This window comes from Buteo buteo, chromosome Z, assembly GCF_964188355.1.
Source record: "Buteo buteo chromosome Z, bButBut1.hap1.1, whole genome shotgun sequence".
NCBI classification, from domain to species: Eukaryota; Metazoa; Chordata; class Aves; order Accipitriformes; family Accipitridae; genus Buteo; species Buteo buteo.
The window spans coordinates 78,209,378-78,234,021 of NC_134204.1; positions in this window are offsets into that span (position 1 = coordinate 78,209,378).

Below are 24,644 nucleotides of genomic sequence, written 5' to 3' on the forward strand. Positions count from 1 at the left end.
CCCTAACATACTCTTCATGCGTGCTACAGGGACTTTATCTCCTTCTACAGTATGTGGAAGTCTTGGTTGGGCGGGGCCAGCCCGATTGGCAGATCCTCTAGTATTAACTAACCAGGTGGCTTTTGCTAAATGTGTATCCCAATGTTTGAAAGTTCCACCCCCCATTGCTCTCAGTGTAGTTTTCAGCAATCCATTGTATCATTTGATTTTTCCAGAGGCATGATAGGGGATGTGATATACCCACACAATGCCATGCTCTTTGGCCCAGGTGTCTATGAGGTTGTTTCAGAAGTGAGTCCTGTTGTCCGACTCGATTCTTTCTGGGGTGCCATGTCACCATAAAACTTGTTCTTCAAGGCCCAGGATAGTGTTCTGGGCAGTGGCATGGGGCACAGGATGTGTTTCCAGCCAAACAGTGGTTGCTTCCACCATTGTAAGCACATGGTGCTTACCTTGGTGGGTTTGTGGGAGTGTGATACAGTCAATCTGCCAGGCCTCTCCATATTTATATTTCAGCCATCGCCCTCCATATGACAGGGGTTTTAGCCACTTGGCTTGCTTAATTGTAGCACAGGTTTCACATTCATGGATAACCTGTGTGACAATGTCCATGGTCAAGTCCACCCCTTGATCACGAGCCCATGTATATGTTGCATCTCTTCCCTGGTGACCTGAGGTATCATGGGCCCACGGAGACATAAATAGCTCACCCTTATGTTGTCAGTCCAGATCCACCTGAGACACTTCAATCTTGGCGGCTTGATCTGCCTACTGGTTGTTTTGATGTTCTTCAGTGGCCCGACTCTTGGGTACATGAGCATCTACGTGACATACTTTTACCACTAGCTTCTCTAGCCAAACAGCAATATCTTGCCACAGTGCGGCAGCCCAGATGGGTTTACCTCTGCGTTGCCAGTTGCCCTTCTTCCATTGCTGTAGCCACCCCCACAGGGCATTTGCCACCATCCATGAGTCAGTACAGAGATAGAGCACTGGCCACTTCTCTCTTTCAGCAATGTCTAAAGCTAGCTGGATGGCTTTTACTTCTGCAAATTGACTTGATTCACCTTCTCCTTCAGCAGTCTCTGCAACTTGTCATGTAGGACTCCATAGTCCACATAGTCCACAGCAGCCTTCCACCTCCAATGTTCTCCCACAATGTGACAGGACCCATCAATGAACAGGGCATATTGACTCTCATTTTCTGGCAGTTTATTATACAGTGGGGACTCTTCAGCATGTGTCACCTCCTCCTCTGGTGACATTCCAAAATCTTTGTCTTCTGGCCAGTCCATGACCACTTCCAAAATTCCTGGGTGATCAGGGTTTCCTATGCGAGCTTGTTGTGTGATCAGTGCAGCCCACTTACTCCACATGGCATCAGTTGCATGATGTGTAGAGGAAACTTTCCCTTTGAACATCCAGCCCAGCACTGGCAGTCGGGGTGCTAAGAGGAGCTGTGTTTCAGTACCAACCACTTCTGAGGCAGCTCGAACTCCTTCATATGCTGCCAATATCTCTTTTTCAGTTGGAGTATAGCGGGCCTCGGATCCTCTGTATCCTCGACTCCAAAACTCCAGGGGTCGGCCTCGGGTCTCCCCAGGTGCTTTCTGCCAGAGGCTCCAGGTAGGGCCATTCTCCCCAGCTGCGGTACAGAGCATATTTTTAACACCTTGTCCTGCCCGGACTGGTCCAAGGGCTACTGCATGAACAATCTCCTGCTTAATTTGTTCAAAGGCTTGTCGTTGCTCAGGCTGCCATTTAAAATCATTCTTCTTCTGGGTAACTTGATAGAGAGGGCTTAAAATTTGACTGTGATTTGGAAAATGCATTCTCCAAAAGCCCACAACACCTAAGAAAGCCTGCGTTTCCTTTTTATTGGTTGGTGGGGACATAGCTGCTATTTTGTTGATCACATCCACAGGGATCTGATGACACCCATCTTGCCATTTTATTCCTAAAAACTGGATCTCCAGTGCAGGTCCCTTGACCTTACTTTGTTTTATGGCAAAACCAGCCTTCAAAAGGATTTGGATTATTTTCTTCCCTTTCTCAAAAACTTCTGCTGTGTTGCCCCATACGATGAGTTCATCAATGTATTGCAGGTGTTCTGGAGCTTCACCCTTTTCCAGTGCAGCCTGGATCAGTCCATGGCAAATGGTGGGGCTGTGTTTCCACCCCTGGGGCAGTCGATTCCAGGTGGACTGGAATTGCCCCTTCAAGTGAAAGCAAACTGTGGCCTGTGCGCTGCTGCCAAAGGGATTGAGAAAAATGCATTAGCAATGTCAATTGTGGCATACCACTTGGCTGCCTTTGATTCCAGTTTGTATTGAAGTTCTGACATACCCGGCACAGCAGCACTCAGTGGTGGCGTGACTTCATTCAGCCCACGATAATCTACTGTTAGTCTCCACTCCCCATCAGATTTCCACATGGGCCATATGGGACTACTAAAGGGTGAGCGAGTCTTGCTGATCACTCCTTGGCTCTCCAATTAGCAAATCAGCTTATGGATGGGAATCAGGGAGTCTCAGTTGGTGCGATATTGCCGCCGGTGCACCGTTGTGGTAGCAATTGGCACCTGTTGTTCTTCAACCCTCAGCAACCCCACAACTGAAGGGTTCTCACAGACGCTGGGTGAGGTGGACAGCTGTTCAATTTCCTCTGTTTCCAAGGCAGCTATACCAAAGGCCCATCAATACCCTTTCGGGTCCTTCAAATACCCTCTCCTGAGGCAGTCTATGCGAAGGATGCATGGGGCCTCTGGGCCAGCCACGATGGGGTGTTTATGCCACTCATTCCCAACTAGAGTCACTTCAGCTTCCAATACAATTACACCAGAGATACAGATGGGTTCTACCCCTTTATAACTTGATGGCATTAGGGTGCATTGTGCACCAGTGTCCACTAGAGCCTTATATTCCTGTGGGTCTGATGTGCCAGGCCATCGAATCCACACCATCCAGTAGACCCGGTTGCCCCTTTCCTCCACCTGGCTGGAGGCAGGGCCCCTCTAATCCTGGTTAGAGTATCCATCACTCATTTTTTGCAAATGTGAATCAGAAGTCCCTTCAAGAGGATCAGAAATGAGATCAGCCCTTCTACTCTTTCTGGGGGACTGCTCACAGGAAACTGGAGCAGCAGTTTTCCAAGAAGAATCCTCTTTTCTGATTGCTTTTCCTCACAACTCACATACGCATGCATCTAGGATTGAGGTAGGTTCTCCATCCCACTTCCTCATGTCCTCTCCATGGTCACGCAGGTAAAACCACAGGTTAACCCATAATGTGTACTTTCTATCTCCTCTCTCTTGGGCAGAGGAATGCTTACTCCTAATAGCTGTGATGTGGGCCTGTACAGGTGGGGAGGAGGACATATCCACTTTGAATTGCTGGAACTCTGGGGACAATTCCTCTACAGCCGAGACACAGGCCCATAGGGAGGAAGAGAGAATTCCTTCATATTGCTGGATTTGGACAGCTAGTTCATCCACCATTTGTCCATAGCCTTCTTTCCAGGACTTTACTGCCAATGAGTTGGCATAGGTTGGTGGTGCACTTCATAGAAACTTCTGCCACGTGGGTTTGATACTGAAAAGCTGGTCGAAGAAACTCTCTAAGACTCATTTTGGAGTTTTAGAAAGCAGGCATTCTTTATTGCAGCGCTGAATGCATGGAGGATAGTTCCACCTAGCCTGCACAGCTTTAGCACAAAAGGGTTATATAAAATAACTAATTACATATTAATCAGATTAGTATACATATACATAAAAATGATTGTAACTGATTATCATAGTACTGCTTACATCCAATCATGCGCAATGAAGGATCCATTTGATTCAAAGGGCTGCTTTTGGGACCACCGACCCATTGAAGTTCTTGCTGGCTGTCCTTGAAGTCTTTATTCTTGTCCTTGTTCTTCGATCTTGAAGCTTAATGCAGTTTCAATCACATGTGATCAGTTTCAACATTGTTCTCATCTAGCGTACAGGAACATCTAGTCATAACAGCAAAGAACTGCAAAACTTATGAGTAACTACTTCTAGTTAATTGCTTGGCTATACTTTTGTCTATTGTTTCAATCATAGTGTTAGTATAAGATTTCTAATAATTATTTACCAAATCTCACTTTTACAGTCACCTAGCAGCAAATCAGTTTCCACAGCTGGTACAAAACATTAAAATCATAAAAATATTTAGACATACCATACAGAACATATGGAAATATGCTATGAGGTTGTGTGCATTGGACTTCGTCTGGATCTGTGGGTGACTGCCCATTTTCTGGATCATTATAAATCACCTCCAGCACGGCTAATACCCTCAGGTACTGGATACCTCTCTCCATGGTGGTCCACTTGCCTTGGTGACATGTAACATCATCCTTGAAGGGATATCTTTCCTTCACACCTGACAGAAGTTGCCTCCAGAGGCCGACAACTTGTGTTTTTCTCCCAGTCGCCTTGTCAGTGTCCCCTTCCTTAGACAGGGATCCCAACTACTTGACTTCTTTACCCTCTAATTCCAAACTACTGGCCCCATTATCCCAGCATCGGAGCAGCCAGGTAACAATGCGCTCACCTGGGTGGCGGCCAAAATCTTTTGACATATTGCACAACTCACTCAGGTATAGAGATCAGGTGATTATTTCAGGTTTTGCCTCTTCCTCCTTGTAGCAGTACACTCAGCGCCCCCCCCCCCCCCCCCCCATCCTGCCAGCAGGAAATGAAGTTTCTCCAGGCAGGAAGAAGGGGAAAGAAAAAATTCCCTAAACCTTAGAGGTCGCAGGTTGAAATTTGAACTGGCCTGTTGACATGTGGCAGGTACACTGAGGTGACCCTCCTGGCCAATAGGGATTAAATAACCACCGGTCAGATTCGACAGGGGTATAAATGGGGTCCCACCAGAGGACACGTTGGAGTCAGTCCTCCTCGGAGCAGTGGGTCGGGGCACCACCCCAGGTAACTCCTCAAGGGAGAGAGCCCTCAGCTTTTAGGGGAGTGATATGCGCGTTTTGAGCCATCACTTTAAATCTTAGGGATTCTTAAGTTGGCCGGGTAGTATTAATTCGCTTTACATCATTAAGCTTGTGGTTTTATAAAATGTTACCAGACTTCTAACTAACTTTTTACTGAAGAATAAATCTGAGTTTTAACACCTGTTGGATTTGGTTGTGTGTGCATCTGTAACTCTCCTGTTCTCATGATGACCCTGGTTCACGTTCATCTTTCACTAAGTGAGCCGATTTCTTTGTGTGTTTCTTTTTCTATACATGGGCAACTGATACTGGCACAGGTTGGTCCTCTGGTTCAGCTGCAATACCTGTGTCCAGAGTTGGGGTAGCCGCAGTGCCTGTTGCTCTGTTTTCCCTCTGTTCCCCCTGAGGGTGCTGCCTAATATCAAGCAGTGTTTGGCAGATATTGGCCAGGGCCTAGCACAAGGCAGTAAGTTGTGCATCTCTGGAATAGCTACAGCATTTTCCTTTCAAATATTCTACCACTTCATGAGGGTTCTGTGGTTGTTCGGGAGTGAACTTCCAAACCACTGGAGGTGAGAAGTTCTCTAGATACCTGCTCATATCCTCCCACATGCCATGCCACCCATGAATATCCAGCCTGGGGGCAGATCTCTGGGTGGTATTTTTAAAAAAACCTTTTGTAGCCCTAAACAGGATCTGAAACATATTCAAGAGACATAGCACTAACAGCATGCTGGCTTTCACATCCCAAGGTTATTAAAAATTCTCAAAAGCTGTTGTAATTAGCCAGAAGGAGAGAAGGGAGGTGAACAGACCAGGGGAAGTATCCCCCTCAACTTCCCCATGGATTGGGTGCAATTACCAATGAAATCCGATAGAAGGCACCCGAAGTATGGAAATTATATCACTGCTGCATACAGATATCAGCTTGACCTCATGACCAGTGATGTAATCATTTCATAAGTCAACCTTGCCCAGTATGGCAAAATGATAATCCCGATCCCTCTCCTAGAGGTGATAAATGTAACCACAGGCAATACATAGAGCATATAAGAACTTACAAAACATCACCATGTGAACAAATGAACCAACATTGTGACTAGCATCTATTTATCTAATATAAGAAATGTGTATAACAGATTTGTTTTAAAACGCTCTAGCCAGATCTGTCATTATCTCAACCCTTCGTGCCCTATGTTGGGTGCCAAAAAAGGACTATCTTGGTTTCAGCCCAGCCAGTAACAAAGGACCACACAGCCACTCGCTCACTCCTCCTGCCCCCATCCAGTGGGATGGAGAAGAGAATCAGAAAGGACAAAAGGAAAAAACCCAACAGAATCTCAAGGGTTGAGATAAGGACAATTTACAGGGACAACACAAAACCAGAAGTTACAACAACAGTACTAATAAAAGAATATACAAAACAAGTGATACACAGTGCAACTGCTCACCACCCGGAACCCAACGCTCTGCCGCTTCCCCACCAAAACCCAAGAGACTCCCCCCCCAGCCCACTCCCCATTTATATACTGAGCGTGATGTCACATGGTATGGAACAGCTCCTTGGCTAGTTCAGGTCAGCTGTCCTGGCTATGCCCCCCTTCCCAGTTTCCTGTCAAAATTAACTCTATCCCAGCTGAACCCAGGACACATCATTAGTTTCGTACTGCATTCAGCTGCAGCTCCTGAGCTCAGATTGTTCATACGGAGTAAGAAACAAATCCTTCTGTCTAACCCATGAACTTGGAGGGACTGGTAAGAGTCACAGAAACAAAAACATGTCCCAGGAAAATCCCAGTTATTTTGATATTCTTTTCCATTCCAAATTATTCCCCTGAAGACAAAATTTTAACAAACCCTAGTAAAATGAAAAATGGTTTTGCTGTACCACTTTCTTATGCTTTGGACATGACATCTCTTAAGACCAAATCTGATCTATGTATTAAAATATAAACCCCCCCAAATAAATCGCATTTTAGAGATACTAATTTTGATCTACAAATCCTAGGCTTACCACTTATAAAATATTGGTATAGATTGTTAAACAATGTTGAAATTGGAAATCCATTCATCTGGGTGCTTTCTTGCAAAAACTTTTAAATTCACTAATTCCATGTTTGTTACTGGAAAAAATCACTAGCAGATAAATCCACAAGGTCCTCTAATTATCAGCTTGCCGAGTAATATTAATTTACAGACAGAAGCAACAAAGGCAGAGCCACACTATTCTCCCCTTTCAGTCAATGAAAACCTGGGCAATGGTTTGCAGCTACTTTTGCTATTTTATTTTTGTTAGGATGTCAGTTTAGTCTCTGCATTTTGTGACAGTATTGGTCACATCAGATTTCAAGAATGTGAAGGATGTGAATTGTAATGACCAGTTCTTTTTTTTTAGGAAAAAAAAAATCAACAGAGGTATCTTCTCTATTCTCACTGTCTGCTGAAGACGTAGGAGGACTTTTTGGTTGTCAAGCTCCCATCTATGTGATTTCCATACTTCAAAAGTAGAAGTTGCTTATCATTGCAATATGACGATTCTTACATTTTACTTCTCTGAAAACTCTATGTTATTTTGGTGAAAATGGACCACAAAATAAGGAGAATCAAGATTTGGTGGCTTAAATGTAGCTAATTTAAGGTTGACATGAAGGAATTTTGGCTAACTCCCTTTGTAGTTTGTGCACGATCTGGTGGGTAATGCAAAATAAAAGTGGATAGAGAATGACTGTATCCTAGTAAAAAAATATGGTTGCATACCTCGGTTGCATACCCTGTCATGGTTGAGAGCTGCTTCTGTAGTAACGAACTGGTTGCATCCCATCACATACCACTGCAGTGTTTTGAGAGTGCTCATGCTTTGCTAATGTGTAACCTGTCCTAGTTACAGAGATAGCTGGCTGGCATCAGCAGAATTATAATCACCTGCAAGAAATCAAAGCAATGGGTAGCTTTGCTGAAACCTTAAACTTGCTTACATTGTTGTTTTATTGTCATTAAAAATTATTTCTTTCCTATATCATCTCACAAGCATAGTGTCTAGTAAAAGATTTTTAGGCACCAACCATTGGTATTTGCAAGAGCATATTTCTTGCTCATACTATAGAGACTTCAGTGCAGGCTGTTGGGAGCCATTTTTATGTGCGTTTCTGGAGAGTTCTACCCATAAATACAAAAAAAAACAGGACAAGAAGGTTGATTTCAACCCAATCTTCACCTCACTTCCTCTAGATAGCAAAAGAGTTTGAATACAGAGCTGAAACTTTCATTGTAAGTATAAAAAATCTTCTGGGGTCATAGGGTGTCTTCCCAGACTAGACCTGCATCAGCAGTTTTTCATGTATTAACTGTGGCCAAAGATTATTTAGGGGTTAAAACATTCCTGTGGATGAATGGCTTTATGGATTTTGGCTATAAATATATTTATCTACTACATAATCTTTGCCTTTGCAGGAGGAAGAATTTCCAAGCAAGTGTGGAAATCTACAAGATCGGCCAGAGAAGCTCAAAATTCTGGACTGTGTTGTTCCCTGGCACAGCTTGGCTCTTGATAATGACTGTGTTACAGCAATTTAGAAATGTTCCATATTATGCAAATAGAACCTCAGCTGATTACTGTTTGTATATTGTAGCATGGATGGATCACCAGTACCATATCTATGGCACAAGAAGCAATGGAGACTTACAAAATAATGTGAAGTCCCCATTTTAAAGAGCTTACCATTTAAAAGGCCAATAGGATAAGAGAAAATGGTCTAGGGAGGGAATACGTGTGTGGGGGTGGCAGGTTTGTAAAGCAATAGGGTGTTTCGTCACAGCCAGTCAGCAGAATATTGTTAATTATAGTGAGTAATACTTCATTTGCATTTCCCAGTGTCACATCCCCTGCATGCTCATATGAGTAGAATAATCTGAATCTGCTGCACTGATCATTTTTGAAAGAGCGGTGTGAATGCAGTAAAAGTTTGGCACAATGCAGGGCACTGGTTATTCTCTTGCTGTATTTGATCCTGGGCAGCTGTCAGCAATAGTAGATTCAGGATAAATGCCAAGGTGTCCTCCTCTCCCTCCTGCACCCTGGCAGTATAAAAATTGCCTCCGTCTGACAGGCAACATTTTAAATGGAGGCATGGAGCTGTCTGCAAGAGTGAAAAGAGACTTAGCAGGGCTTATGTACAAAAGAGTGGTGGGACTGTCAGAGCTCTCAGCAGTGGCTTAAATCTTTACCCATTTAAACCAATAATAAAAATCCTTTTAACTTCAAGAAGATCTGCAGGCTGAGGCAGTGGCGTATATTTATGTCGTGCCTTCCTGGCAGCCATGCCAGCGAGGTGAAAGTGTCAGAACGGGGAACTGACAGAAAAGGGACAGAAAGGGAACCAGGGCTTCTCCCAGAGTCACTTTGGCGACTCGTCTGCCTTCCTTCTGGCTGGACCTGTCCTCACTCTGCCGATGCAGGTGGCCATCCAGGTAAGCGTCCTGATGCTCTGTGCCGGAAAAGGGTGCTCCAGCCTCGCTTCACTTGCAGAAATGGGATCTTGATAACTTTGGGGCAGAGTAGAGGGCGATGTAGCTGAAAGAGGCAATGCAGAGGCAGGAAGGTTAAGAAGAGAGGAGCTGTGTCCCCTTCCCTTCATTTTTCAGTGCTGTTTCCATTTTGCCATTTCTCTTAATGCTGTTTTACATTCTTATGCCTGTACCCTTTTTTTATTTCCCCCCACATTACTGTGGGAATAAAACCAGTTAAAAATAAATAACAGTGAGTTTTGTTTTTTAGCAGTCGTAGCACAGGGGAGACACATTTAAGAACCAAGTGTGCTGTAAAGCAACATAGCATGAGCACAGTCTCTGCTCATGACAATTTACAGCATAAGCAAGCAGAACTGGTGCTTGATGATAGGGGTCACATTGAACCACATAGGCCTGAAATGTCCTTCCCCAAATTAAAATCTCCTACTCTACAAAACTAATATCATTGGCACCATCTAGTACAACCAGTTGGATAATGGGCAGTACACAGCACAGCACTTCTAGGTGAATAAAAAAATCACATTTTTGTGGATAATATGTTTTAATACTCAATAGCTTTCTTGCATAAAGTCTGAGCTTTCTTTCAAGTCTAAATGTTTTTCACTTCAGTTTTCAGCTCCTGAGTGTTGATATATATTTTTCTGCTTGAGTAAAGAGTCAGCTACTGCAGAGGAGACTTTGCCACGGAAGGCAGTGATCCGTTTATCATTCGGCTTTCCTGGAGATGGAGGTTATATCTACAGTGCAATCCAGAGAGCAATGACAAGTTATTTAAGAATTATAGAGAATCTTGCCCTGTCTGAGGTGTGTCCTGCTGAGCCAGAGCAGTGAACAGGCTAGCTGATGTACAGCTAGCTCAGCTGTGTGGGTTAGCAAGTGCCTGGACTGCAGGATAGATACAACAACCTTTGATGGTGACACAGGGGGTAAGTAGATGGTCCTGATCAGTACTGCTTCCAGAAAGAGCTCCAGTCTCTCATGCCTAAGGCTAACAGAATAAATCATACTCTCCAGCACATAAAATCATGAAATATCCATGAAACATCCACATCTACATGAGCCTAGGGTGAGGGTAAGGCAGGCAGAGCAGCCATGTCCTCACCAACCAGGATGCAGTCCCACAGCATCCAAACAAGGATGGCAGACCAAGTGTCCTGAGAGCAGCAAGGTGCAACTAAGAGTTCAGTGATCACCAGACAAATCCACAGTGACAAGTCAGGTCCAAAGCTGAGCCAGGAGGTCAAATCGTCACCTCAGTGACGGGATTGACAAGGTAGGTGCCTTGGCACAGGCTTACCCTACAACAAGATGAAACCAGAATCAAGCTCTGAAGCCTAAACGCAGCCCCTGAGCCAAAGGAAAGTGGCCCAAATGAAACTTATCTTGACTGTCTTTTAAGCCTCAGCTGTTTACGCAGAAGTCTGATCCCAAGTTTCACAGCTGCACCATGTCAGAGCTGACCTTGAGCACAAACAGACAAGAGACTGCAGAGCCTGTTGATGCATTCAAGGCCCAGACACTTATTTTATGAACAGAAAAAAACAAATAAAAGGCTTACAAATTACATCATTCTGCACCAGACAAGGATTCTTAAACACAAACTTCCCTATGGTGACATCAATGTAGGGTTACATGAAACCAGAGATTACGTACACCTCTCCTGCCCTGTAGAGCATCATGGAGAATTTTGTCCTTTTAATTTGGAAAATGGCCTCACTACACACTAACTCAAAAGGATTTAAGCCTCAGGAGGCTTTGTGATCATCTGGAGGCCTTTTGATTACCTTGTTTGAGTAGGAGTTTAAGAACTAGTGTGCTTAAAATGTTAATTTCACGACTAAACCTTGCCTTTACTCAACAAAACAGTGTAAGGCAGGTTACTATCTTGTTGACATAAACTGGCCATCTAGAAAAGGGCTTGGAGCTAAAACTTGCCTCAAGTGTTGCTTCCTCAAACTCTGTAAAGTCCAAGTCATACTGTAAATGAGCTACATGGTAACGGCCAGTCACATCAAAGACCTCCCTCTAAGGGCTGGCCCCCCCATTTTGGTAAAACCAAAGACTCATCCTGCATTATATGCTAATGACAATCTTCGTCTAGCTCATATATAGACAGGTAAAAGTTAGATAGTCGATCTAAGATAGTAACTTAAAATATCTTTATTGTCATCAGAGAGGCTTATGCACATCTTATGCACATGCACATAGTATGCTTTTCATACTAACAGAGGACAGGAGGAACTGGTCCCTGGAAGAACCTTTCTGTCCTCTGATTCAGGGAGCTTACAGAAAAATTATGGAGATTATACTGCGTGCTGTTGAAAGGCATTTAAAGAATAATGCAATCACCAGGCACATTCAACAGGGTTCACAAAGGGAAAATCCTGTTTAAATAATTTGACATCCTTTTATGATAAGGTCACCCACTTAGTGGATGACGGGAAGGTGGTGGATGTAGTTTTTCTGGACTTTAGCAGGCTTTTGATACTGTGCCTCACAGCATCCTTCTGGACAAGTTGTCCAACTGTGGGATGAGCGGGTTCACAGTGCGCTGGGTGAAGAACTGGCTGGACGGCAGGGCTCAGAGGGCTGCAGTGAATCTGGCTGGTGACTGGTCACCAGCGGTGTTCCTCAGGGTTCAATTCTAGGGCTGGTTCTGTTCAATATTGTTATCACTGATCGGGATGCAGGGGTCGAATGCACCATTGTGAAGTTTGCTGATGATCCCAAACTGGGAGGTGCTGGTGAGTCTGCCGAGGGACAAGAGACCTTGCAGAGGGATCTAGATGTTTGAAGTGGGTATGTTTCCAATATCCCTTTGACTTTGCAAAGGCTGCTTTCCTTGCTCCTGTGGGTGAGGCAGGTAGAGACAAAACATGGTAGACATCTTGAACTTTCTGAGGTCCTATTGATTGAAAGTATAGTTCCTACAGGAACTACAGGCAATCAGCAAACAAATATCTATGAATAGCTGTATAATGCAGTGGATAACACAATCTAACCTGGCAGATTTTTGTTTTAACTGGCTTCTAAAGGTCTTGCAGAGAGTTAATAAAATCTTTCTGCTCATCCTGCATCTCTGCTGTATTTTCTCATGAGAGACAGATTTTATGACAAAACCCTCCTTGTCTTTAATGAGTCTTGGTATCTGTGCCACATGAGGATCCAGTGTTTAATTCTTTGTCAGTGTCTCCTTCTTTCTTGCACATTTTAAGATATTTCCTTCACCCAGCCTCAGCTTCAGACCACTGCACGCATGCACGCATCCTCCCTTGTTCTGTGCAGTTTGATATATAGAGCATTTAATCCAATTTATGTTTCTTTCTCTTGTCTCTAATGGACTGAAAATGGTAAAAGTTCTGACATTAATTATGTTCTTTAATATTTCATATTCTGTCCTCAGAGAAATCTACTCTTACATGTGATTTTTCAGCTTTTCTAGCTCATCTCCTGTGCACATCACTTTAATCCTAGGATCAGTACACTTCTCCATCACTTTTTAAAGGTAAAGTGATTACACATACACACAAACAAAGGAAAGGTTTTATTAACTATTTTTATAAATACAAACATTTAGTACCATTTTATAGAACTCTTGCCTTAAACATAAGAAATTGAGTGAAGCTAGTGCTTACAATGGATTTGCATCAGTGTAAAAGAGAAGAATTTACCTCTATATCAAACAAAACACAAGAAAACACTTTTTGTGTGGAATTAAAAAGGATGAATTGAGGTGTGTACAGCAGCTGATGTGGCAGCATTTTTATAAATGTTATTTTATATATAAATATAAAGTATTTATAAATACTTTTTCCTAATCAAAAGTCCACTGAGCCTTATGAATGTGGGATCTTCTTCTGTCACTAGTAAGCATCCTGACGTCACAGACCATAGAAGTGCATCCCAGTGTGAGACACTGCTTTAGCAAGGTTTGGGTATGAAGTCTTTGAAGTTATACAAGTACTAAAACACTTTCAATAAAGTTATAAACCCATAATCAGTAGAGACAGAGAGCTTTGATGCAATGCTACTTTGAGAGACTGCAGGCATTAGAGAACTGTTTGACTTTTCTGAGAAATATGGCATAGGTATTCATGGCAGAATATCCAATGGGATAAAGTGTGATATTGTCCTAGTATTGAAATTGCCTACCTCATTTGCCACTTGGACTTCTATGCAGATGAAGGCTTTTCCATGTAAATCTCTCCTGGAGTTATTTGTCACAGTCAGCTTCAGACACCTGTAATGAATATACACCCTGAGATGAACTGGACCACCTAAGCTTTCTGCACAGTCAGTGGAAACAATCCACCGAAATAAATGAATCATCTGGCTTATTCTCACTGTCTGCCTAGACTTTGTAAGTTTTATTGACTAGCCTTTTACTGATTCGATGCACAGGTATCTGCAAGTTTATTATGCTGCTAAATCTGATGTTTTCATAGTTACTTCCACCTTTTGAGGACCATCATCTGAGCACGAGATACAAGCCTGAGTGGACTGACTATACTTTGCACCTCTATCCCTGAAACGTCTCAACAGCCTCTGTAGGATGGTAACAGGTAGCATTTTCCAGGAGACATATTTGTTTGCTAGATGGTTATGTATGGACAGTATGCACATTACTTCCTCCATCACCACTCCCAGAATCATCCCTATTCTTTAAAATTCTTTATTTTCATCTCTGAAACAACAGATTGTTTGAGGGAATACCAGTGGAAAGGGAGGAATGTTAGAAAAATCTGTAAAGCTGTTCTTCATTAAATCAAAGTTTGGCTTGTGCAAGGCTGAGGAGAGCTGGTGTTCCCAACTCGGGCAAGAGTTGCAGTAGGATCTTTACAGAAACTGAGACTGAATGTCTCATTCTCATTAGTAATTTCCCCACTTGTCAAGCTCAGTGATAGTTTCTTGAGCATTTTGTAAATAAAAATAAAAAAGACTGCCAACTGCCACTAGGCCAGAGGAATTAAAATGTCCTTCAGTTTTATAAATTATCATTTATTAGCCAGAAAGGATACACACTATTACCCAACTCATGTCTGAGAATTCATTCATCAATTTCTACCTGTCAGAATAATTTATACTAATAGCCCAAGTGAACAGTTTTTTCTTAGCATTTCATATTTTTTTCTCTTTCAAGAAGTAAAAAATTATTTCTTTTATTTCTAAAGTAAGTTCTGGCATATGGGATACAATGCCAGGAACAGTCCCTGCAATCAGACAACTTTGCACAATGAACAGAAGAAACACATTTATAGCAAATAAGCCAGACAAAAACTACTGTCCTTGCTTCATAAGTACCCAAGGAAGTGCTAGAGAGAGAAGAATTTTTGCTGATTAAAATGCTGCTTATGTCTGTCACAGGAGTCAGTCTAAAAAACATATTTTATTTTGCCTTTCCTCTGTAACAGAAAGGGAATGGCAAAACCAGACATGATGAGTGATTTCAGAGGCCTGGTTCAGCCTGGTATTACAGGAGGTTTGTAAATTCAAGTGTGTCAACATTTCTGTTTGTTGCAGGGGATTTATTCATGTGCTGTGAATGCTCTGAGGAGCTGGAACCATGATCTGCAGGTTATCAGGCTGAGTTTTACAAAACTGCTAAACTACACACAAGTCTGAAACATGTCTTTGAATTGCAAGACTGCTAAATTAATGTGTCTTGGAAACTTGACCTTAAGTACAAAGTACAGAGCAGCATGCACATAGATGCCCCTGGTCTTGTAGTAATGGCTACATATTTTAAACCTTCTCTGATGACTTGCTTCTGATGCAATTTAGTAATAAAATACAGAATTACAATCTGGTGTTTCTGTTTGATGTTTTTATCAGAGTAAGAAACTGATAGATATTTACTATCTCTTTTTACCCTATGGTTGTGGTGAATGGGAATGATATTCATATTATTATTTGCGTTTGAAAAGATGTAAGAAACATGCAAAGTATTAGGCTTGCTCTATATCACAAACAATAGGATAAGGATAATCATAATCATCAAATCCATACAATGCATATCTATGTTCATTAACAGATTTTGAAAACAGTGATTAGTACTTGTTCAATGTTGTTGGTTTCTTCCTTTAAAGCAAGAAGGTTTTTAAAATATCTGGGATGAAAATTTAAACATAGCATTATTAGAACTACACAAGATTCCCAGAAATCCAGTAGTGAAAGTGATAACATTGCATTAATGCTGATTAGCAGCTGAATTTTGCAGAAAGGCATATCGAGGAAACTCTTTAAGACTGAATTAATTAAAATGGAAATTGCAGGCACAACTAGATTACAAAAGACAATGAGCTAGAAACTCAGCTGGTAGAAATCACTGCAGAACCATTGAAATCAAAACCTAGCTCAGTGGTTGCTGGAGGACTTCCATATCCTGATTCCAAATTGTCTTATAGAATTTGTGCTGTGCCATTTTAATTGTGCCAATGAAAATTATAGTGTTTCTGTAATCAAATTATTAATGACTATACAACATAATTAACGGATTGTGTGCAAACTGTAAAGCTTTTTTTTCCCCTTTCATCATAGTATTTCTGTTTAACTCAGCTAAAATTAAATTTTTTTAAAAGGACATGTTTTGTAAAATGTACATTTTAAATTCTGGGTTTATAATTGCTTTTGAATAATATGAGCCTTTACTCCCTGCTCAGAATGGGAATATTCATTTCAAGATAGTGGCATGGGGCTTTGTGACCAACACAACAAAAGCTTGATATTTTCAAGTGGTGAGCCCAAGCTGAGAACTCTTATTGATGTAAAATGTTTAGGTCACACTCTTTTCCTTTAGGCAAACATGCATCCTTTTCTTGCTGCAACAATGATATTGTTCTATCAGTTTTCACTTACATTTATAATATGTATTGAGGAGGAGTTTGACTTTTAGGGTCTTACTTAAACAGATGGGTAAATGCCACCCATAGAGATTTCTGGGTCAGGTTAGAGATTTCAGGGAAATTTCCCCTTGGGTCCTTGTGCTGCTTTATGACTTACATGCTCTTCCTCATGTTTTTGCTGTCTGTTAGTCAAGCTGCACTGGATTCAGTGTGAATTGATGTAGCTACAGTCAGAATTACTGTCAATTCCCCAAATATGAGCATTTGGGAATTCCCAATGTTTAATAGTTCAGAAGTTTTGCTGATAGTTTTTGTTTGACATACTGGTGTATTTGGTTGATGAGTAAGGAAACTTCTCTTGAACAGTCAGACTTTTAGCAAATAAGTTGTCAGGATGCAGAAAGCAGAATATTATCATCAGTGCCACCTTTTTAATGATGAGTGGAAGCCTTAATGTTTGTCAGCAGTTGATATGCTGTGCACAGACATCAATTTTTATTCATGACATAGCATTCTTCAGCTGCTAGATAGAATTCAGAGCACTGTGAAAGCAAGGTAGATCTCAAAATTAGCTGTATTCTTGTGTAGATGGTATGATTACAAAAGCTTCTGGGGCTTAAACTGACATTCTGTTTATCGTAGGAGCAAATTATATAAATATATCTCAGTCTCTTGTGATTATTTCCTGTTACAGCAAAATCAGGGCTTGCTTATGGAAAGCATTTACCATAAATACTGGTATCCTTGGCAACACCAGAATCCAATAAAGTGCTTTGTAATGAGCTACTTTTAAAAAACGTATTCCTTAACTGGTATGATTATATGAAAATAAAATTGTACTGGGGCCATTTTTGGAAAATACTTTAGGTGTTGCTTTATGTGAAATCTGTGCTATCACTATAGAATATAACATTGCAACACATACTAAAATGTCTCAATTTGCTATCAGGCATACAGCATCTCAGCTAGAACTAAATCTGGTCACTATTGTAAGGGACAACAAAAAATGTTTTTAAAAATATGTTAACAGTAAAAAGAACCCCAAGGAGAATATCTATCCTTTAATGGATACAGAACGGAATGTAGCCACCAGAGATGAGGAAAAGGCCGAGGTACTTAATGCCTTCTTTGCCTCAGTCTTTAACAGGGAGTCCAGTCATCCTCAGGGTACTCTGCCCCCTGAGCTGGAAGGCGAGGTTGAAGAGCAGAATATACCCCCCTTAATCCAGGAGGAAATAGTGACCTACTACACCATCTAGACACTCTTGGATGGTCCATCCAAGAGTGGGGTGCATCCAAGAGTGCTGAGGGAACTGGGGGAGGTCCTTGCCAAGCCACTCTCCATCATCTGTCAGCAATCCTGGTCAACAGGGGAAGTCCCAGAGGACTGGAGGCTTGCCAGTGTGACTCCCATTTACAAGAAGGGTCGGAGGGAGGATTCAGGGAACTACGGGCCTGTCAGACTGACCTCGGTACCCGGGAAGATTATGGAACAGTTTGTCTTGAGAGCACTCACATGGCAAGTCCAGGACAAGCAGGGGATCAGACCCAGTCAGCATGGGTTTACGAAAGGCAGGTCCTGCTTGACCAACCTGATCACCTTCTATGACCAGGTGACCCGCCTAGTGGATGTGGGAAAGGCTGTGGGTGTTGTCTACCTTGACTTCAGCAAAGCCTTTGACACCATCTCTCATGGCATACTCCTTGAGAAACTGGCGTCTTATGGCCTGGATGGGTGCACTCTTCACTGGGTGAAAAACTGGCTGGGTGGATGAGCCCAGAGGTTAGTAGTGAATGGGGTGAAATCCAGTTGGCGGCGGGTCACAAGTGGTGTTCCCCAGGGCTTGGTTTTGGGCCCTGTTCTGTTCTATATCTTTAGCAATGATCTGGATGAGGGGATCGAGTGCGCCCTCAGCAAGTTTGCAGATGACACCAAGTTGGGAGGCAGGGTCGATCTGCTTGAGGGTAGGGAGGGTCTACAGAGGGATCTGGACAGGCTGGATTGATGGGCTGAGGCCAATCGTATGAAGTTCTGTAAGGCCGAGTGCCGGGTCCTGCGCTTCGGTCACGGCGACCCCGTGCAGGCTTGGGGAAGAGTGGCTGGAAAGCTGCCCGGCAGAGAAAGACCTGGACGTGCTGGTTGACAGCCGGCTGAATATGAGCCAGCAGTGTGCCCAGGTGGCCAAGAAGGCCAACGGCATCCTGGCCTCTATCAGAAATAGTGTGGCCAGCAGGAGCAGGGAGGTGATCATCCCCCTGTACTCAGCACTGGTGAGGCTGCACCTCAAGTCCTGTGTTCAGTTTTGGGCCTCTCACTACATGAAAGACATGGAGGTGCTGGAGCGTGTCCAGAGAAGGGCAACCAAGCTGGTGAAGGGTCTAGAGCACAAGTCTTATGAGGAGCGGCTGAGGGAATTGGGGTTGTTTAGTCTGGAGAGAAGGAGGCTGAGGGGAGACCTTATCGCTCTCTACAACTACCTGAAAGGAGGTCGTAGTGAGGTGGGTGCTGGTCTCTTCTGTCAGGTGGCTGGAGATAGGATGAGAGGAAATGGCCTCAAGTTGCGGCAAGGGACATTTAGGTTAGATATTAGGAAAAAATTCTTTACTGAGAGGGTTGTCAGACATTCGAATAGGCTGCCCAGGGACGTGGTTGAGTCACCATCCCTGGAGGTATTCAAAAAGCGTGTAGGTGGGGTACTCCAGAACATGGTTTAGTGGGCATGGATGATGGTTGGACCTGATGATCCTGAAGGTCTTTTCCAACCTAAATGATTCTATGAAATAGCTAAACTGGTGTAAAATCTCCTTTATTTTTTCTATATTTGGGTATCTTTTCTGTAATATAGTCAAAATGATGTCTTAACAGTCCTAGCATTAGTTAGAGCAATGGACATTAACATAACATGTATTCCCACTATGCCCAGCTTTTCCAAGAGTATTTCTTCCGTACAGGCATATCTCCATTTAGATAACATGAAGGCAGAGCTACTCAATCTGTACTGACACATGAAGCATATGTAAATACAACCTCTGAGATATGATGAAATTGATACATCATTATTTTCATTTTCTTCAGTGTCAGCACTTCCAGGCTCAACAAGTAAATAACACAGAAAAAGAGGAGCTGATCTTGATTTTTCTATCCAAATGCCCCCAGAAGGGAAGTTGACATAAGCACTCCAGGTTCAGGGAGGGCATTGATGACAGCCACAGTTTGAGTTGGAGCCACCAGTTATTCTGTTCCTGTATTTATCTGGAAGGTGGAACAAAGGGTCAACTCTTATCATTTTTCACTTTCAGAATGTTGTGTGGGTTACATTCCAAGCATTTTGATCTTCTGTCTAATGAAAAGGTGGCTGTCACGTGGCAACCTTGGATTTGCTCTGTAAAACCAACGCATTACAGAATGTTGAGATACTTTCTGAGAACATATCCAGTGCTATATTCAGCTCTTCATGAAAAATGCCAGGAATAAACATGAGCAACTTGCAAGCTAAAAATAAATAGCCAACCTGACCCCCAAAATCCAACCAATGTCAGGAACCTGAAGGTATAGAATAAAAGCTCCAAGTAAATGGGTATGTTCTGGAATACAGATGATAAAGAAGTGAGGATGGCCACTGATGATGAGGAGAAAATGCCTCGCTTCTCATAAAAGGGCAATAATATTGAGATGAAAAAGATAAAGGAAAATTTTGCCAATTTGTTCTTTAGATTCAGGGACCATTCAGACATTCCCTTAATGGATTCATGTTGTTTCATAGTTAGTATGAAAGGGATACGCACTCATTTATACTGTAAATAGGAACAAAGTGCTTCTTGTCCATAGATTTGAGGGAATGTAGATACACATTGTAGTGGAACCAGCCCTTTTCAGGTATTTCTACTGCCTCTGTCATCTGAACATCCGGTGTGCTCCATTGCACAGCCTACACCATTTCTAGTTCCTACAGGACATTATTTTCTGTTATTTGTAATCACCAGAACAATGATGAGGATGACTAACAGTTCTTGGATCAATGGGAAATGAATTAAAGTTGTTGCTCAACAGATGGGACAAGAAAATGTTAAGCTTGAGTTTAAGGTTGTCATTAACCATTGGCAATGATGTGTGCATGTTTTACAACCCTCTTAGCAGTCCGTAAGTCCATGAATGATCCATAACAGTGCACTAAATAATATTTACATGATGCCTTTGAATAGGTCACAGTGCAGTCAGAAAATGATAAATGGAGATGAGATGTCTTTTAACTAGAGTTTAGATCTCATGTGATCTAAAATACAGATAACACATTTTTATTTTGTTCAGAAGGATTATATATTTTGGTCTCAAAGAGCAGATAGTTTGGCTTAAAATGAAAACATTGCTAAATATTTTTGATAAAGGATTAGGAGCTTTGGAAAAATCCCTATTTCGGAATAAATGGAGGGCAAGTCAAATTTCAGTGAAACAACAGGAGCAGAAAACAACAGATATTAATTGACTTCCTTTGGGAACCTATTATATACTTATGGTATTGATTCAAAGTTTATTGCCTACCTCTTACTTCAGTATGCTTATTAGAAAGTGACTAAATCAAATAAAGTGCCATTAAAACCCTCAACCTCATTAATATCAAAAAGAGAAAGTAAGTGTCTGGGAAAATGTCATGAGTTTGGGATGTGTGTATGTGCAGAACTGTAATACAGTAGAATCGTAGTGTTATAACTGGAGCACACTTGTGCCAGTCAAAATCCCCATGGCATGAATAAATACTGAAAAGCCTCAGTAATGCAGTTAGAACTGAATACAGAAACCCTTCCTAGTATCTACCACATCTCTTGGCTGCTACACTTGCCCTTCAAACACTTCCCTAAGCCCCACGGTCCATGGCTGCAGTCTGGGGAGGGGGGGTTGGTACAGGGAGTCATCAGTGTCCTGGGTTTCTTGCTGGGAGGGGTGTGATGGTAATGCTGGGGGTTTCCTCCTCTTTGTTGGGAGGAGGAAGACACTGATGTTGATAACATCTCCCTCCTTGGCCTTGGGTCCACCTGAGTTTATTTTTAGAGGTTTTCTCAGCAAAGTCTGCCTACATGCTCTTTTTTTTCCCTATTGGTTCCCAGTTACCCTGTTTTTCAGTTTTCTTTGTTGTCTCTAAAACTGTCTTTACCTGATGGACTCGAGGCCTGCGTGCCTTCACGACCCCTGATTGAATGCCGTCATCTGTGCCTAAAGCCTGGGACCTCTGGCACCATCCTGTCTCTGCACTCTGCCACACCACATTTTACTGTACAGTCGTGGATGGTTCAGTCCACACAAAATAACCACCTGCTCTCACCATAACCTGAAGAGAAACTACATCAAACTGAGGACATGCTTGTCTGCTTGCAAGACAGCTTCCATCATGGCTAGGCACGTTATAATAGCGTAGGCTAGATATAGCCCAGAGAAGTCTTGAAACCCCACAGTGTTAGACCAATACAAAAATAATGTTACTGGTAATGCCAAAACATCATATTCAGTGGGCTGCAGACATAGGACACAGAAGATACGGGAAGGTGATAACGCGAGACTGAGGGGATGTGGGATTCATTAATCCTGCTGTTGTTGAATAACATGGTTTTCCTGTGCATTTGGAATAGGTATGAAGGATCTCCCAAACCATTCTCAAATAGGCTTTGGAATTTCTCTTCTCCTAATTTTATAGGTGGGTTGTCTTGATTACCCTTCTTTACTATCCCTGGCAATACCTGGGACACAGAAGATATGAAACATAAGTGTAGGCCATGCAAGACTAAAATATCATCGGCTGCTGCCTCCATTACCCTCTTGGATGTCTCCCTCAAGGGCTCACACAGTTAACGTTCAGTTGAGAAGCTCTCTCAGATGAACACTTTTCCTGCCTGACCAGGACGTCTCTAAAGGCATCAGCTGTGATGCCAGTGTCAGAGGCTGCCCGGCAGCACGGAGATCTTCTAGGAGAAAGGAGATCTGCATTACCCCCGGGTAAGTGCTCTGTCCCTCTGCCAGCCTGGAGAAGCCACAGAAGAAGGGAGAAGTCTCCAGGAGGTTTTTCTACAGCCAGGCTGGCACTGCTTCTCAAGGAGGACTGGCACAGAATGTGTCAAGTTTGTGTTTTCTGCTAAAACAGTGTGCTTCTCCCTTTAGTTGTGTGGCAGAAACACACAGCAGCTAGAACTGTTGGTAACAGCAGTGTGTGCTGCTGTAGTTTTTGGACACAATTACCATTAAAATGTGCAAAAGAACTAGATTTCGCTTTGACGTGCTCTGCATTTGCAAGATGGGTCATTGACAGGATAAGGTGGCATCACTGCACTGGACTCTGGATCAAGCTGTGAATAATTAAATACTTCAAAAAGAGAGTATTTTTTTGAGGCTGACCAAGCCTCCATCCTTACTATGTTCTCTGCAGCATTTACGTTGCTATTTTGTAAAACTGCAGAAATCTCTATCAGCTTTGGCCCTGTAAAATATTACTAACGTCAGCAAAAGTCATCATATTTTGTGTACAAAAATACATAATTTTTGATGTTTGGGAACTGAAAGAAAAGGCTGCTCCTTTCTGCTGCTGACGACACAAAAAGAGAGCAGGCTGGTGCCCTTGAGCCTACATCTGTAGCTGTTGGCTGAAGAATGGCTTTTGATGCAGTGCCCTATGGCCCTGGATGGCCAGAAAGGAGGTCCACAAAGCTTGACAGGTCTTTACTGCCGCGTCTTTGATCTTTTATGCCAAATAGTTTTATACATTCTTAGAACCATATATTTAAAAATGAAAAAAAAATACAGAGGAGGCATATTGTACTGTATATATGTATGTATGTGTCATATATACATCACTGAACATAACCATATTACAATAATACACTCTCCAAACATCCATTCTTTTTTTTGGCAGTTATCCATAAGGAAATTGCATGTAAATTTTAAATTCTTTGATCATAAGTACCTCACCTACTGACAATAATTAGTATTGCTTACAAGGCCTCAGTTGCAAATGTAAAACATTCAAAAGTCAAGCTATTTGGTTATATTAGAAAACACACTTTGCTTCTCTCAGGAGGCTGACTGTGCTTTTTATGAGTTATTCATTAAAATATCCTGGGGCTGTATGCACCAAGCACTGGGATTTTGTTAGCAGTAAAAGAGGGAGAGCTCAGCATGTGTGGGAAAGTAATTGTCTTGCAATGTACATACTTGGAAGCTTCTTGGGTCAAAAGAATATTTTTTTTTTGCCAGAGGAACTGTTGCCTACTTTATCATGAAAAGAAGGTCTTGTCTTTGACTCCCTTTAGAGCCACAAATGCCTAAAAGCGAACAGATTCCCCTCCCAAAGTAACGAGTCTTTTGAGGAGTGTGGTGATACCTGCCTGCAGAATCGACCATTAGTCGAGGGAAGGGTGCTGCTGCCCCGAGTCCCAGCCCAAGGTGTCCCTGAAGGGTTGCCACATCTTCTCCCTTCTCTGGTAGTACTGCCCAGTGACGCTGAGCACAGCAGAAGGGATTTGTGAGCGCGGGAAGGCAGAGAGCATGCGCTCCTACTGATATTTCCACTTTAAGGGTAGCGTCTCAGGCAGGCACTGACAAATTCTGGAGCTCTGGCTTCACAGATGGTGTTGGCAGAGCTGTGACAGCCTCTGTCACCAAGCAAAAGCATCCTGCAAGGGAAGGATGGTGTGAAGATGCCTCTCAGAAAGCAGAAAGAACACCTTCAAACATCATCTTAGGGAATTAATGCAGGTGCTGTAAGTTACTTGTGAAGGGGACAGATGATAAAATCCTTTGTATGTGAAAATACGAGATGATATGAGTGAAAGGGAAGAGGAAATTGAAAGGGAAAAGGAGAGGGAGAAGGAAAGGGAAAGGGAAAAGGAAAGCCTAATGACTCGATTAATATCTGGGCAGAAAAATGGGGAAGCTTTTGAGTTGCCATAGGGATAAGAATAATGGGACCCCTTCTAAATGTTTGAGAAATCAGTATGCTAATTCCAGAAGTGTAAGAAGCAGGCAGAAAAAAAGGAAGAGTTGGAGTAAGAATCATCTGTGTATCACTAGTCAGAAGTAAACCATGAACAAGCCTCTTTCTTATGTTTTTAAAAACATGTTATATTTATTTGCTTGACAGAACTGGTAGGTGATGAAGGATTTAATAATCTCAGATAACAGAAAAACAAGATAGGAGGACATGGAGCATTTGTAGAATTCTTCTAGTGGATTGGGTTCATTGTTTTTGTCTTGCATGACTAAAGCTACAAAGGAGAGGCTATTTTAGATCTGACACCAACCAATGTGATGGAATT